The 15,993-nt window shown below is 41.1% G+C and overlaps 1 protein-coding gene and 1 non-coding gene across 2 annotated transcripts in view; one reads left to right on the forward strand and one right to left on the reverse strand.

The window, feature by feature from the left end:
- Nucleotides 1-15,993, forward strand: part of LOC127689387 (uncharacterized) — a 488,686-nt gene that overhangs the window by 447,674 nt on the left and 25,019 nt on the right. The window lies entirely within an intron of this gene.
- On the reverse strand, nucleotides 6,755-6,880 carry LOC127690409 (small nucleolar RNA SNORA17). The gene has a single exon (XR_007979111.1). It is a non-coding gene; the product is annotated as a small nucleolar RNA SNORA17 (small nucleolar RNA).

The following is a 15,993-nucleotide window of genomic DNA, read 5'->3' on the forward strand; positions in this document are numbered from 1 at the left end:
TTTTTTAGGTAGATACTGTTAATTTGCATACATCCTTAGTTGAAATTCAACCACAGAATTTTAAAATGGATATTAGACTCACTGTTTGTTCTCATTGAGTAATGGGAAAGAGGGGAAAAGTGAGCTCAGTCCTGTCTGCATCACTGTCACATTACCTGCTGCAGGAAGGAACAGGTGAGCCACCCTCTCTATCACCTGTTCCTAGACACCTGTAATGTGAAAGGATTTAATGTCAACTGTCTCAAGAGTGACCCTTTGATTATCAAAACTGTCAAATGTGAAGATAGACTTTGGACTAGATCACAGAATTTCTGCTCTGACCAATTGGGAGTGGGTCACTGGACTGGTGTGTTACACAGTGGGAAAGAACAGTAGAAACAAGGAAATGGCAGGAGAGGCTGGAGGGTTCTCTGAGTTTTTTTTCTTTTCTTTCAAAGGCATCATGGTGATCCCTGTTAGCTTGTGTATTCTTTGCTTGTGGCTCTGTCATCTGAAGGCAGACTTTTCCTCTTAATACTTTTCAGTCTATGTGAGCTATTAACAAATGTCCAAGCCTGCAACTGTGGTTAGTAGCTCTCCAAGGAAGCTGTATCCAAGGTACTTTCCCAGATTGTAGTGAAAAGGAATGTCTGTTTCACCACAATAGCTTGAGTATGGAGTGATATTCGCTGAGAGCTGTAGATGTAGGAGTTTCAGGCAGAGATCCAATGCAATGGATTGAAGGAAAGAAGTGGAGTGCTTGTGTCCAGCTCACCTTCTTGAACAGTCATGGATCTCAGCCTAAAGAACAGTGTCACTAACAGTGGCACAGTTTGCTACAGCTTATCACCTCAAGATAATGTCCCACAGACATGCTCCTCCTCGTCCTCCTCTTCATCCTCCTCATCCTCCTCTTCATCCTCGTCCTCTTCTTCCTCGTCCTCCTCCTCGTCCTCCTCCTCCTCCTCTTCTTCCTCGTCCTCGTCCTCATCCTCGTCCTCCTCCTCCTCCTCCTCCTCCTCCTCCTCCTCCTCCTCTTCTTCTTCTTCTTCTTCTTCTTCTTCTTCTTCTTCTTCTTCTTCTTCTTCTTCTTCTTCTTCTTCTTCTTCTTCTTCTTCCTCTTCTTCCTCTTCTTCCTCTTCTTCCTCTTGCTCCTCCTCCTCCTCCTCTTGCCGCTCCTCCTCCTCCTCGTCCTCCTCCTTCTCTTCCTCCTCCTCCTCCTCCTCGTCCTCCTCCTCCTCCTCCTCCTCCTCCTCCTCCTCCTCTTCTTCTTCTTCTTCTTCTTCTTCTTCTTCTTCTTCTTCTTCTTCTTCTTCTTCTTCTTCTTCTTCTTCCTCTTCTTCCTCTTCTTCCTCTTCTTCCTCTTGCTCCTCCTCCTCCTCCTCTTGCCGCTCCTCCTCCTCCTTGTCCTCCTCCTTCTCTTCCTCCTCCTCCTCCTCCTCATCCTCCTCCTCCTCCTCCTCTTCTTCTTCTTCTTCTTCTTCTTCTTCTTCTCCTCCTCCTCCTCCTTCCTCTTCTTCCTCTTCCTCTTCTTCTTCTTCCTCTTCCTCCTCCTCTTGCTCCTCCTCCTCCTCCTCATCCTCCTCTTCATCCTCCTCCTCCTCCTCCTCCTCCTCCTCTTCTTCTTCTTCTTCTTCTTCATCATCATCATCATCATCATCATCATCATCATCATCTTATTATTATTTTTTGGTTTTTATTTTGGCTTTTCAAGACAGTGTTTCTCTGTATAACACAGGCTATCCTGGAACTCACTCTGTAGACCAGTCTGGATTCTAACTCAAAAGTCTGCCGGCATCTGTCTCCCAAGTGCTGGGATTAAAGGCATGTACCAACACAGTGCCTGGCTTCTCATAGTACTTCTTGTCTCTGTCCCTCTCTAGCCATGTTCTCCTTTTGGTAATTGCCAATTTATCCTGTGATCCCTTCCACCTGCTACCTTATTGTTGATGCAACATACTAGAACACATTGTCCACACAGTGTGGCCTAACCTCAGCCATGTCCCCTCATGAGCCCTGGGTATACTTGGTCTTTCTGTATTCACTAAACATTTCTCCCTCACAAAGCTCATGAGACTGTAAAGATCACTGGGAGAGAAATGAACAGAACCCTTCTCAGATATAATATGACTTGAAAGGCAGTTGAATCTTAGTATGACATCTGAATCAAACCTTTTCCACACGGACAGGTACATCCTAGTTTGTCTGTAGGTCTTCCCTCTGTTCAGTTTGCCTTATAAGAAAACAGTCCAGCAGCAGCACAACCATCTTGTTCATCAGGTTTAGTTACATGAACTAGATTCATACACTTTTACCTACATCAAGTAAAGCCCAGTGTAAACAATAAGCAATACTGTGAGCTGACAGTCACTTCTTGTCTCCCTAGTGAATCTGGAAGAAGTCCCCCCAGTACCAGAATGTCAGGACAGTGCAACCTTACCAATGGATAAGGATAAAGCACCAGTGAAAATGGTAAGAAGGCTTTTCCTTGCTCTCATGCAGAAAACTTACTTCAGTGGTCCCCTTATGGTTCAGTGGGATCACAATGGAATCATGTCACTGATCAGGTGTATGCCATTTTAAAGCTTCTCATATTTTAAAGGTCTCACTAGCTGAGCATTGAATATGCACACACTGGACACAAGAGCTTTCTTTCAACACATCAAACATTGGGGCTTACTCTCAAAGTATAACTATGATAGACCACAGAAACACAAAATATCTGAATGACAAATACAGGATTTCACAGGTGGTGTGCAATCTAGGTTTGAGAATCTTCCATAGAGGCCAGCCAGCTTTGCCTGATCTGCCTTCAAACCAAAAAACAAAACAAAACAAAACAAAAAACAAAAAACAAAAAACAAAAAAAAACACGTGAAAGCACCATTTCTTAAATGAATGTAACCTGTTCCCTATGGGAAGAGAATGATGACAATCACTCAAGTCAAATAGCTTTGGCTATGGTCAAAGCAGGAAATCTGTATTCAAACAATTGTGCCTACAATTCATTCCTTGGTGCAGCAGAACCTCCAACTCTTAGCCTAGCTACTGTGGAAGCAGAATTCTTTGGAGACTTGAGGGATATTGAATTGCAGCCTTATTACATTGAGCAGTCTAAAAATGGTTCTTACTTTGGGTTTGTCCTACAGTAAGAGCCAAGATTTTACATTCTACTAAAAATAAACAAAAAGACGTTATCTTTTTATGTTCATTTAATAACATGTCCATCATTTTTTATTATTGGTATAAGAATATATATCGTGTTGAATGTAATAAAAAATATTAAGACAAAAAGTGTGAAATTGTCTTTTTCATGAAGTACAAAGCTCAGATGTTCTGTTACATCACTGAATAATGGATCCATTAATATGGTCTCCACTTGACTGCTCTTTTCTATCTTGACTGCAACTAGAATATGTCAGAGTAAGGCCCAAAGACCTTAGCAGATATTACTCAATATGACCTAACGTTTAAAATATTGTATTTCCTTTCAATTGCAGGAAAGATCTAGAAATCGCAGATCTGGTATGTATTATGGATTAACCCTCTAAGATATGTTTCAGATGTTAATTGTGTAATACTTTGTATTTTGTGTGATGGACAACTATGATCTCAGGTACTTGCTGATGATGTTTTTGTTGTTGTTGTTGTTGCATTTTTTTTAAAGAAAGCACAAATTCCAAGCCCAAACAATGGCCATGTGACTGTGTTCAGCCGTGATTCCTTTAGTTAAAAGGAGATTTTTGTTCACGAAGGCATGTCCAAATCTTTTTTACCAAGAAAAAGATCCCAATTATCCAAACGACATTCTAGTAGAAAGGTTATAAATTAAGAAATCCTAATACAGTCATCTAAAAAATGTATTCAAACTACACCAGGGCCATGCAAGACCAGGCTATATGCTTGTATTCCTTCATAGATGAATGATCCAGAGTTTAGAGGTAATTATGAGACGCCTTAGCTGTTCCTCTCAAGAGACACTTCTTACCTCATCAAGGGCACAATATTCTCTATAGAAAAGTTATATCTTCTGGCATCTGCCTGCCATAAGGCAAACTGATAGGGATCTCAAACACTAGCCTGGTTGCTGCAGAGGTCAGAGTGCATGGGAGTGTGTCAGTCAGCCAGCAGCAGATACAACTCTGAAACGTAGAGAAGCACATGCCACTTTTCAGGCGACTGAGCCTGAAAATTAAATTCAGTACATGGAAAGCAGGGGTTAATATGCCCCCAAAAGTGGGTTTCTCATAGCATGGCTCTCTCCAGTAAGATCTGGAGAAAAGCCTTGGCAGACTAGATAACATCAGCATGGGCACAAAGAGCCACACTGTCCACTGAGAACTCTGGTCTTCATTTGCTTGCTCCATGCTGGACCATCATTCCAGCAATGCATTTCATTGTTATTTTGTATTTGGTTGTTAATATAATTTTAGTATTTTTGATAAGTTTATGCAATGTGTTTGGTCATATTTATCCCTTACAACTCTGCTCACATAATCACTCTCCCTTTTCAGTGTTTCTTAAATACATATACTTAAAAACTTTCTAGTCTAATTTATGCAAAACATGTGCAGGGGCTTCCACTGACGCTTGGGTGAACATTCTAGGGGCAAAATCTTTAATTAAAACTGTACCTCTCTTAGACCAAAAACATAAAGTAATAACTTCTTAAATAGGTATTAGAAGGGTTTCTGAACCTCGTCTCTTCAAGCCACAATATTGTCTTCCTTGACTTTGTGAAGGTCCTATATAAGCATCCAGCAATATACATTTAAAGGGCAGCTAGACTCTGCACATCAAGGATCCTTTGTCATGGTAGTTAAATTCCATGTTGCCTTTTCTATTTTCCTCTCAATGGCTTTACATAGTCATCAGAGAAGAGTATCACCAGACATTTTCTTGTCCACATTTGTGTGTCTGCATGATCAGGCTTTCACCAGTGAAGTGATGTGTTTAGTGGAACAATTATGAGTTAGAACATGTAGTTTCACTGGCTTAGTTTATACCTATCAGATCCAAAACCGTGTGTTTCATCCCAAGGATCCCATATAGGATACCCATGATTGCACAGTATGCAATCTGGATTTAGAATTTTGGTTTCAGAAAAGTCAAAGTACAAGATCTTCCTTGGTTTTTTTTTTTTTTAGTTTTGTTATTGTTTTTTTATGAATTTCATGTTATACACCCCAATCCTACTTCTCTCCTTCTCTCCTTGCACCTTCCGTCCACCCTTGCTACAATCTACCAACATGGAAATAATACTGTGGAAGCTGTAGTATGTCACAGTGTGTCCCACTGTATACCCTTTTGTCTATACATCTTTGCTCACAAATAATCATTGTAATGCCTTGTTGATCTGGAGCAGTCTCCTGGCTTCTGATGCTCTATCTGAGGTTCTAATACTGGATATCTTCTGTAATACCCTGTGGTTGCCCTGTTGCATGGAGTTCCTGATGTTTTGTATCTATAGAACCAGCCCCTTTATGTACTTCTTCAGCAGTTGATCAATGGGGTAGATGTTGGGTTGAGCCAATTCAAAGTACTGGAGGCCTGACAGGTATCTATGTTGGCCAGCTTTCCAGATCCCCTACTCTCACACATCCATGGGCAGCTCACTAGCAACCCCTGTAATGAGGGCTAGCTCTATCCTGCTGCTCAGGCAGGGTGAAAAACTCCCACTTCCCAGTGTTGCATTTAGTGTGGGACATGATCAGTTCTCCCACTCTTATGACCTGAGTTGGGAGCAGCTCTCTCACCTGCTATAAATGACAAAGGAACAGAGAGGTGAGGGTGGCAAACCCAGCAGATAAGAAAGCAGGCCTGGCTCTCCTGCATTCATACCTGCTGGGCTGGCTTACCTGCAAGCCCCTCATGCAGGGCCAGCTCTGCTGTGCTCTCCAGGCAAGGTACAGGATCTGCTCTCCCGAGTGCTGCAGCAAATGAGGGGCAGGGATAGCTCTCCTGCTTTCATGGCCACTTGGCCAGTTCTCCATCCTGCCATAGATGGTAAGGAGTGAGAGGGTCAGACTGTATCTCTCCCCCATCCACACCACTATATGGCAGATGAGTAGATCTAGCTCTCCAATGCTCCTGTCCTCAGGACTGGCTCACTCAGCCTTCAGCCATCAACATGTCCACAGGCAGTAGCCCACACCAGAGTCATTTGCCTGGCCTTTGGTGGTAACAGGTTCCTGATGCTGCAGGACAAGGTGGCATCACAGACCAGGATCCCACAATGTTCACAGATGGCCTCACCAACTGCTCACATCAGGCTGTTCGTCACTACCCTGGAGGCTCTAGTTCTTCCTTTCTTCCTTGTACTCACATCCTTCTGTTTCTCTTTCTCTTCACTTTTCCCACCACTTACTTGCTCCTCTTAGTGGAGTCCAGTTTCTCTGAGTGTCTGCAGTCGTTTCAGGAGTGGACCCTGGAGTATATGTCCCACTTGTGTATTATGGCATTGGGCAGGGGCCATCTTGAGTGTGGTCCGACCTCCAAAGCCTACCCAGTACATGACTGGTGGTCATCTCAGATTAGCTCCGTGCCAGGCTCCATGGCACTGGCCTGGGGCTCATCACAGGCACTTCCGTGCCCATCTGCATGACTGGCCATATCTGAAGGTCATCTGTCTCCAACCCCCTCCTGCCCATGCCGGCCTTCCCACGTAGAGCTCTGTTAGTCCCTAGCTTGTTCTCTGTTCTCAGAGTCTGTCTGATCCTGAGCATTGGTGCTGGGCACTAGACTCATGCTCCTCTCAGGCTCACTGTTTTCAGTAAATGTTAAGATTACTAATCATTCAAATGTCCTCAGATCACAACCAAGTGTAGACATAGCTTCTCTCTTTTCTGCCCCCCACTGACACACAAGTGACATAGCAGTCGCATCTGCAATGCCTCCCTCTTCTTTTTCTTATAGTGAAACTTAATCCAGACTAGGCTAGAGACTTTTTCATCATTGTCATCATCATTATCACCAATAGAAATGGCTAAGATAATAATATTAATAATAACAACAACAACAATAAATACAACAATAACAACAATAAATAAAGTGGCCCCAAGAGGACTATTGAAGGAAGGGGAATTTGTAGAAACTAATCTTGCCCTTGGCTGGTTGATCAAATTCTAGGATAGACACATGCCCATGAATATATGATCAGCCCTAATTGAACTTGGTGGGCTATTAGGATAAAATGAAAAGGATCTGAAGTTGGCAAAGAGTGGAGAGATAGGAATGGAGTCAGGACGAGTTAGGGTGTTGGGTGGGAATGAATAGGATCAAAATACATTGTATGGAGTTCTCAAAGAATTAAGACAAGATTTTATTTAAAAATTGATGAGGAAACAAGAAGCAGACCCAGTGCACACTCATCCCCTGTGTAGCCATGTAGATGTCTAACGTCAATTCATGTGGAGGGTTTATAAAAGGTTGGCCAACTTTCCTCACATGACAACTTGATTCAGAATGGCTTGGAGTCTGAGTCATCACAGAAGACTGGAAGCATGTGTTGCCTCTCAGTGTGGATACTTGATCAGAATCACTGGATGAAAGGAACCTGAGAGTCTGAAGACACTGGAGAAATGACCTCTTCTATTTACTCTCCAGAGACCTTCTATACCTTAGAAATTCATATGTTGAGTCAGAGATCAAAGGCAATGCATCTATTTTTTTTTTTTTTTTTTTTTTGGTTATTTCTGTCAGGGTGTTTGGCCAGGGCATCATGGATATAACTAATATAGAACCCAGGGATAAAAAACTAGAGGAAATGTATTTTTCTTACCTTCCAAACTCACTTAAAGTGATATAATATATTCTGCATAAGCTGTACAATATTCTGGATAGGCAAAATAAATAAATAAATAAATAAATAAATAAATAAATAAATAAATAAATAAATAAAAGCAAACAACCAGTGGGCACTGTCCTATATAAGAGTCAATTTTTGCTCAGGTTTTCTTGCATCCTTTCTAGTGGAACTTTCCTCACATTTCACAACACCACAGTGCACTTGTGCAGTCATGTGCTTTTTGTTATGATTTGACATTATATACCTATCCTGTACACCAATAAGGTTCCTGTGGTCATTTACTGGTGCAACAATGTAATCACAGAGAGATTGCAGGAATGTCTCTGTGTCATGAGACATCCCATGCTCTAAATGGTATTTGAATGCTGCCTATCCGGCACCATACCAACATAAATATTCACGTTGTGCCTCTTTCTCAGTTGTCCCTCCTGAATTAATTTACCTACATCATCACGAGTTACATAGTAGACGTTATCTACATCGTCACTTTATGTATAATTATTTGTACACTACACTCAGTGATCTTCCTGCAGCACCATTCTAATTACAGTGACTTACTTAAAAAGAAATATGATCATATGTACAAACCCTCAACTATTATCAGTTTCCTCTGTCTGTCGTGAAGCTGACATAACTCTACCTCTCAATGCATTCCCAGTATTGGCAATCTTAAGGAAATTTTCTCGAAAGCGAACTGTGGCCCCCCTTGAAGTGGAAAGACCTCAAGTCCTCCCAGGTACCTCCCGAGAAACAGCACACGCTACAACAGAAGGTACTGTGGGAAAACATTAATTCCGTTCAATTACATAAATCAATGTAGAAGTTTTGCTGTAGTTTTTAATGCATGGATATCTTAATTTATCTAGTTTATCAGTAGAAATTTAAAGATACAGTTAACTGGCGTCTTTGCTTTTTGTTAACTAATGGTAAACTGGAGGAAAGTTGAGACTTTATATGAGTACTCTTGTCTTCACCTGTGGTAGGCATGAATGACTGAGCCACATGTCAGTCACATTGTCCCAGACATGCATAACACAGATGTGGAAGGTCTCGAGATTGAGGATGACACTTGAATTAGATTAAGGCATTCCTAAGCAGGCCCATTGAGAAACAGAAAGCCCTAGGAGCAGTCATCTTACAGCTTGTGCTTGGGAGACTAAGGGAGTAGGAAAGATCATTTAAGACAAAGAAATATGTGGTGTTTCTGTGCATTTTCTCTTTCAAATGTATAATAGTTAGCAGTGGCAAGGTTGAGTGTGCTTTGCTTCTGGCTCTGTTATTTCAAGGCTACATTTCCCAGAACACTTAGACCATCCTTCCTCTGTCACTGCTAACACCCTAGTGTATGACTCTTGTTATAACTCTTCTTGGAAAATTGGTTGGGTTTGCTTTCCCAGAAGTTGTGATAAAGTACTGTGACACAAAACATCCTTCAGTGGTCTGAATAGGAATGGCCTCATAGACTCTTGTGATTGAGTACATGGCCCACAGGGAGGGGTATTATTAGGAGGTGTGGCCTTGTTAGAGTAGGTGTGGGATTGCAGAGGAAGTATAACAATGTAGAAGTGGGACTTGAGGTCTCAGATGCTCAAGCTAGACCTAGTGTGTCACTCCTTTCCCACTTGCTGCCTGCCATAGAAATTTCAGCTCCTTCTCCAGCACCATGTCTTCCTGCATTCTGCCATTTTTCCTGTCATGATGATAGGGGACTAAACTTTTTACACTGTGCAAGCCAGCCCCAATTAAATGTTTTGCTTTATAAGAGTTGCCATGGTTGTGGTATCTCTTCATGGCAAAAGAACCCCTAATTTAGACACATCTTTAGCAAGAAAAGGTTGACATTGCCAGGGACATTGAATTTGGAGCCCATAATCAACAAGTAGCAGATAGAGGCAGAAACTGAAGGGAAAGTGATATTGCAGCCAAAGCCTAGAAGCAAAGAAAAATGAATGACTGTCCTCTGCTGAGTTTTCTTCCTCTTATATGGCCTAGGATCCCATCCAAGAGAATGATTGTATCTACAGGAAACAGGTCTTCCCAAGATGCCTTCATCTATTCAAACAACAGTGTCATACCTGGAGAACTGAGATCTTGTTAGTTGACAACTGTGGTGAAGCATCATGGAGGCGACAAAGTGTTGTTTTCACTTTTGAGTATTAGCCTGTATCAGAGTGAGTTTTTCTGATAGAAAACAATTTCGTTGCTCTCAAGAACCTGTAGGTAAATATCTTACAGTGTGGGCCCAATGCTGCAGGAGCAGCATGTCCTCTCCCTGTTCTTCGGGTCTTGTAGCAGCACTTCCTCTCTTCCCTGTGAAGCACTGCTTTACATGCACTCAACATGGCAGAGTATCTCAACAGTCACAATGACTTTTCATTCTGTCTACATAGCATGTCTTTGTATCAAGGGCTTAATATATGACTTGTGATGGTTTGTACATGCTTGGCCCAGGCAATGGCACTATTACAAGGTGTGGGCCTGTTGGACTAGGTGTGTCACTGTGGGTGTGGTCTTTAAGACACTCATCCTAAATGCCTGGCAGCAGTATTCTGCTAGCAGCCTTCAGATGAAGATATTGAACTCTCAGCTCCTCCTGCACCATTCCTGCCTGGATGTTGCCATGTTCCCACCTTGATGATAATGGATTGAATATATCTGAACCTGAAAGCCAGCCCCAATTAAATGTTATCCTTTATAAGACCTGCATGAGTCATAGTGTCTGTTCACAGCAGTAAAAATCTAACTAAGGCATGACTTTATGTAGTTTGTGTTCCTCACCTCAGACTGAAATGTGGGACTAGAGTTCTGACATCCATCTTGGAGCTTCTGACCTAGTTAGTGATTGAAGTGGGATCTTAGCTCTAGCAAACCCTTGGCTACCTTTCAGGAATTTCTTGGTTCAGCCTCCAACATTCAGAACATGGGTTTGGGCGTTCTAGTGAATTATACCTATTCCCAAGACTAATAAACCATAGTAGGTGTTTGGACATCAGTTCTCTCAGTACCTCTCTGGGCATAGGGCTGTGTCTGTCCTCCGTGCTGTCACTATTTGTGTATTTCACTTGTTACAGCCTTACCTGTCTTGCCTTTTTTAGGGGAATAAGTTCATAATCTCAGAGAATTGTTTCCTGAAAGTATCTTCCCTGAAGCTTCTTCATTATGCTCAAGGTCTTTGCTCATCACAAGTGTGTCATTGTCCCCCGCCTCCCCTCACGGTTTAGCTGTCTTTGGCTCCACTGTGATAGGCAGTATTAGGAGGGTTAGCACTGTGTTAATCGCTGCAAACTCTAGGCCTCCTGCTTGTATGTAGTATGTCCTTCAGAGCCCCATGTCCCCACCTCCAACCTCATACACCACAATATTCCTCGTTATAGTTCCTTGCCTTTATCCTTCAGATACAGATATTTCCTTATTTTCCAAGTGCCAAAGTGGCTCAATGATCTGTACTAGACTATCCATAGAGTCTTGGAGGTTTCTTCCCACTAATTACCTCATTCCTGATACTGCATAAGAGAATACAGTGTCCATAGAGTATAGCTTAACCCTCTAGCATGCCCTCACATTCCTTCAAGAGAGTTCTTTTCTTTCTTTATTACCTCTTTCTCACCAAACTCACTGGGCACATAAGACCATTAAGAGAATAGAGTATAGAGCCCTTCCTAGGGACAATATACCCTAAAGATATTCAAATCTTAGCAGTTTATCCTTCATCTGGTGGACAAAGCTAAGAGGCTCCTGGTGACTGGCTACAGTATGACAATTGTGAGCAGGAAAGACAGAGTTGAACTCAATATCATCCAGAAGCCTCACAAACAGAGCAAGGCTATATATACATTAGAGGACAAACAAAGCCAGAAAAAGTTGTTCTAAACTATAGGGATAGTAAGGAAGAAGGGCAAGGAGTGACTGTCAGGTAGCTGTCACATTAGTCCATTCTGAAATCACCAGTGTTTTGCCACAAATTAGAGCAGTATCCGGTCCCAGATTTGACTCAGTTATTCACTCTATCTCCACCAGTAGATGTGGTTAAGGAATTATCTCATATACAAAACCCCTGTTTTGCATGGGAGGACGGAAATCACACTGAGATATGTGTATCCTTCTAGTCTGCTATAAATGAAATCAAATTAAAGTACATGTCCTTCACATTGACCTTGTGTGGTAAAAAACTGATTTATGTCTTATATTTGGCTTTTCTTTTAAAATTTGTGTCAACTGTACAAAGCTTACATGTATACTGCATGGCCTGGGAGTAATAGAAGCTAAAGATATATATGTATATGTAAGTTGTAATTTATCTCTTACAAATTATTTCTACAAAACTTGTACACAGTATCATCAAAATATTAAACTATCATTCACATACTAACAAGCCATTTATAGTGATTCCATTTGAAAGATTTGCACACAAAATCAGCACACCCTTGCACATAGCTTCATAAGATTATCTTCAGTGTAGTTAACTGGTTTTTGAGAAAGAGCACTTGCTTTCAAAGCAGATGAACTGTGTTGGAATCTCCTCACACACAAAATAACTAGACAAAGCTATTCATACTTGTAATCCTATGTTGCTGGGGGGATGGGCAGAGGCATTTCCAGTGCTTGCTGGATGTCAGCCTAGCTCCAGATTCTGTGAAAGAGCCTGTTGTAAAAAAGGAGAATGATAGGTCATGCCATTCCATGCCCTCGTTTAACCTTCATGTCTTCACGTTCTACTTGACAGGCACCTCAGTTACACACACTTGATAAATTTATGTTATATATTATACTGGGTCCTACAAGAAGCAGGCTGAGTGAACTCTGGTGTGCAAGCCAGTGAACAGCACTCCTGCATGGCCTTTGAATCTGCTCCTGAGTCCCGGTTCTTGCTCTTACTCAGGAACTGAGTGTGAAGAGAGAGTTGTATCCTGAGACAAACTCTTGCCACCACAAGTTGGTTATGATCATAGTGTTTGGTCACAGCAATGCACACCTTAAATTAAGACACCATGTAAGCCATGGAGGAACATGGGATTATGTCATTGGCAGAAAATAGATGTGAGTAAATATAATTGTCACATTAAATGTCTTACATTACATTGATGAAGACAAGGACAGGGTGCTTTCCTTTTTCATTTGAGCGTCTAGGTTTTTATGTAAAAAATAAAATCACATGTGTATAAGATATTAAGAAATTAAAGATTTTCTTGGTCAATAAGGAGGAAAAATGAGAGGTGGAATAAGAGAAGAAGGTGGGGATGCAGGTACAGGAAATAGATACTGTGTTCTTGTATTCACGTGTCCTTTCGAAGCAGCACTCACACTGTATTCATGAGTCCTTGTGAAACTGGACACACACACACACACACACACACACACACACACACACACACAGATACACTGTATTCTTGTATGCACATGTTCGATGCAGTGAGTTTACGATGCCTACTGAAAAGAATGTTTCCAAGCTGCTCAGTGATGGCGCACACCTTGAAACCCAGCAGTCAGGAGGCAGGGCTGGATACCTGAGTTCTAGGCAAGCTGGGTCTATAGCGTGAGTTGCAACACAGAGTGCCAAGGGTATTCAGAGAAACCCTGTCTCAAAATGCCCCTCCACCAAAGAAAAGGACATATTTTCTTATTCTGAATCCTGTCCAGTGCTACCTCTGAATTTGAGACATGAAGTTCATTTTGCTCTGTTATGTGTGGTAATTCCATATGTTGGTACTTGATACTTGATTATATCATTGTTGCCAGCTATCCTCAGATTTATTGTCTCCCAGCTTCTTCTGCTAACTCAATATTGAATTTAAGATCATGGAATTTATGATTTGTTCCTCCAAGTGATACTTGGATAAATTCTGATAATGTGAATTTAAGAAAGTGATGCCAATCTTCTTCCCTTTATTCCTTAGACATATCTTACAGAGTTGCATTATTATGTGCTGTTGCTTGAGTATTTTTTTTTAGAATTTTCCCCAGGCCCTCCAGTGCATAAATATCTGAAACTAAACAGCCCTTATATCACAATATGTCCTTCAGGGCTGTAACCCATACATGTTCTCCATGTGCCTTTAATCTCCATAAAATACTGACAATACTTAGCACAGTATAAAAATACATGAAATGATAATGTTAGGGAGTAATGCACACATAACATAGGCAAAAAAATTTTTTTAGAGATGCTCATCCTAATAACATTTACAATGAAATATGACCATACCAGCATAGAGCTACATAGTTAATGATAATTGCTGAATGAGCATATGTAGATTGTGGACATGGCACAAGAACAAGTATGGATTGTTCCCAGTCCAAAAACGGAAGTGACAGTGTTCTGAGGCTTGATCATAAAGCTTATAGTATCAGAAAAATATGAGTTGGATTAGTGTGTAATGGCATCTTCAGCAAAGCCTGATGACCTACCTGCAGTTAATCTTCAGCACTCACTCGGTGCAAGGAGAAAACCAGACCCTGAAGATCTCCTCTAAGCTCCACATTCTCAGAGCAACAACCATGGTTCCTCCAACCAGAGTAAATGCAATGCTCATTTTAAAAGATTTATATAATCTTTACACAATAAGAACCTTCTGCCATATCGAATCAGATTTTGTTGTCAAGACATCCATATGTTCTCTTCTCCTTTATCCTCCATTCTTCTGTTTGCAACACTTTGTTTTCCAACCATGTGATCCACATTTCTGGAATGAGCAGCAAGCAAACTCTGCTTAATAATTAGATATAGTCACAGATACCAACTTCATAGACATCTGTACCCTTCAAGCAAAGATTCTAAGGGTAATTAAAAACACAACTGTGTATTGACAGTTACTTCCTCTCCTTGCAGTGGTACCTAAAAATCCTGATGCTGCACCTTCAGCTGGAGGACAGGGAGAGACACCAGTGGGGATTGAGAAGGTAAAGCGGCTTTTCCTTTTTCTATTATAAAAACATTACATTGTTTCCTTATGTTGTTGTAGATATGTCACTTGATTAACTAAAGACAGGTGTATCATGGGTATTAAAGGGTTTGTTTAGGATGAACAGAAAATGGAATTGTAAAAGCTTATTCCTAATACAAGTAAACATAGAAGTTTGCAGTGTCTTTTAGCACAGTTTATGTGGGGGAGTCATTTGTACTGAAGAAAAAAGTTCCTCTTTAGATAAATGTACAATTTTAACTCAGAAGTTGACAACCACTTCTAGTTCTCATCATTTTAATGAAGCCTTTGGAATATATACACCGTGAATTCCACTGAGATGGAAGGTTGCAGTGAGTGGATGTTGAGTGGTAAGACACGAGTATTGGTGTAAATAATTGAGTCCCTGGTATACAAAGGATTAACCTCACAATCAGGTTATAAAGAAACCTAGACAAGTTGTAGTGTGGCTTAGAAAATACTCAGAAGAGACTAAACTGTTGTTTAATCTGGCCTTCAAACCAGCAAAAGTGGGAAGTGGCATAAACTATAGGGCCCCAGTTGTTCAGTGACACCCTCATTTAGCATATTAATATACAGGACTCTTGCCCATTTTCATTGGCACCATACCAATGACATGAATTCCAAAGACCCATGAAAACAGAATGCAGCATGGCCTTTGCCTCATACTGTTTCCTTTAAATTTCAGGTGGCGACTAAAAAACGTAGACGCAGTATGTATTATAGAATCTCTTAAGATACATTTTAGAAAGGAATAGTATAAACACTGGATATCCTTTTGTCTAGTATACAACGGTGCTCTAGCTCACCTACTGGGAAAAACTTGTATGCAGTTATTTGGGTTTTTTTTTACTTGTTATATTAAGTTAAAAGAAAAACTGGATTCAAGTAAGATTTCGCTGTGTTGTTTAGGATGATTTGTACCAGGCAGTGTCTAACTGTGTTTCCCTCAAGATAGGCACCTGATTACCCAGTTCAATGATAAAGTAATGCAGTAACAAATTAGAGTACACAGTTTACCTACAAAATACGAGTTGAAACTTCATCACATGTGGTGCATTCATTTCTTTATGGTGGCACTCTAGTGAAGAATAAACCAGAGCAGAGGTGAGTGATGATATTATCCATGCAGATCAACAGATAATTGCTGAAGCAAGGACTTAGTGATGCCTATATTCCATCTCTCCAGCATCTGCCTTTGGTAGGTCAGAATCACAGAGAGCCCAGACACTGCCATGACTACTAAGTGGGAAAAAGCTCTTCACTGCCTGCAGCCATCCACAAGCA

This window comes from Apodemus sylvaticus, chromosome 7, assembly GCF_947179515.1.
Source record: "Apodemus sylvaticus chromosome 7, mApoSyl1.1, whole genome shotgun sequence".
In the NCBI taxonomy this organism is placed as follows: Eukaryota; Metazoa; Chordata; class Mammalia; order Rodentia; family Muridae; genus Apodemus; species Apodemus sylvaticus.